The sequence below is a fragment of the Magnolia sinica genome, chromosome 1 (assembly GCF_029962835.1).
Source record: "Magnolia sinica isolate HGM2019 chromosome 1, MsV1, whole genome shotgun sequence".
NCBI classification, from domain to species: domain Eukaryota; kingdom Viridiplantae; phylum Streptophyta; class Magnoliopsida; order Magnoliales; family Magnoliaceae; genus Magnolia; species Magnolia sinica.
In genome coordinates, this window is record NC_080573.1 from 136,130,132 (window position 1) to 136,132,123 (window position 1,992).

Genomic DNA, 1,992 nt, shown 5'->3' on the forward strand with positions numbered 1-1,992 from the left:
CATTAATCTGCACCGTCCATCTTGTGGATGTCACTTTTGATTGTATATGTTGGTCATTGACCACTCTGATTGCATCATCCTAAACATCAAATCAGTTACTGGAAAAAATGGACGGCCCATATTGATTATATGAAAATGGATCTGATCATCAACATTGATCGTCCTTAGCTCTTAGCTCTAGTCCTAATATTTCACGTGATTGCACGTCAAAATTTTAGACCCACTTACTACAGGGCTCAAATCTCACATATGGAATAGATGCTATAGGATAAACTCTTCAATATATGCTCCGGCAGCACTCACCGGGAAAGGACGTCCACGAAGTAATGTCATCCAAAAAATAGGCATGGACATCTCAGGCCATGCACCTAAATAAAAGCTATGTCGGGTGAGGAGATGACCCAGAATGCCATGGGTCTTATCCAGCACAGCTAGGGTTGTACGTCGAGTCGAGCCAGCCTCAGCTCAACTCGGCTCGGCCACTAGCTGACCTCAGCTCGGCTTGGTCCTCGAGCTTGATTGGCCAGCTCAGCTCGGTTCGGTCAACAGCTCAGGGTAGTTCGAGCCGAGTTCACTTGTGCAGCATTTCATAAACACTTGGATTGCACCTTCAAAATCTCATTGTATTTAAGACAATTATCAAACACCTTCTAAGCAACATAAAAATCAAGAAAAAAAGGTATCGGTTTCATATACATACCTTCCTTGCCACCAGCCACACTTCATTGGGTCATTTCATCAAACACTTGGTGAGCAACATCAATATCAAAGTAACCAAGTCACGAAACTGGTTCGATCCGAGTTCGATTTGAGCTAGGTTCGATCCGAGCCGAGTAAAGCTGGGGCCAGCTCGAACTCAAATCGAACTCATTTTCAAGCTCAAAAAATCAGCTTCGAACCGAGTCGAATCAAGCGAGCTAACCAAGCTACCTCGATTCGTGTACACCTCTAAGCACAACAAAGCTAAGCTAATATGCGCCCGAGAAAGCCAGGTGCGAGAGTCAGCGAGGAACATTGATCCCCGATCCCCACATAACGGATAGTCTTGCTCTCTCTCCAACTACTTCGAGTTTTTCCTAGAGCTGGATACGGGACGATTCGACTCGCCTGACTCGACTCTTCCGACTCGTTTAGACCCAACTCCCCCTGAACCGAATGGGTGAGTCGGTCTAAACCGAGTAAGCTTCACCCAATCCAAATTCAAATCGAGCCGAGTTCGAGTTTCCCAATAACTCGACCTGAAACTCGATCGGGTTAGACTTGACTCAGATTTGGGTACACACACACACACACACACACACACACCCCTTAATTTTTAAGTATATCTAACTCTATATGCCACAACAGACCCCGACTTGATCCTGAACCCTCTCTCTCACTCCATCCTCCTCTTCTAAGCCCGGTAAGCACGCACCACCATCACCACCCTCCTCTTCCAAGCTCGGTAGCCACCCACCACCATAACTATCACCTCTCTCTCTCTCTCTCTCTCTCTCTCTCCGACTCGGTCCGGATTAGTCTAGGCCAGACCCAGATTCTGATCGGTTCAAGCATGCTGGACTTGGTACTGAGCCAAGTCGAGTTCGGGTCCTATTTCAAAACCAGATTGAGCCGGGTCAGCCCTAACTCAGTCTAACTCGACTCAATGCCCAGTTCTAGTTTTCCCCCAATTCCTCGGCCAGAATACATCGAATCATACTCACTAACACATCTACCATACCAGTGGAATCTTTGCACATCAAAAGAGATTGTCCAGACCATTCGATCCACTGAGATGAGGCGTGGCATGGCCCAAAATTTACCTCGCTCCACTGAGTTAAAAGGCCTGGCCCAAGATATACCCTGATCGTGTTGTTCTAGCCTCTGATCACCATTGAATTGACGATTGCATAGAAAATCAATCAAGACTCCAAATTCATAGACCAAAACAAAATCATCAGGACTTCCCATCAAGTAATATCTGGGCCATGCCCATCCAAAATGAGCCAACAA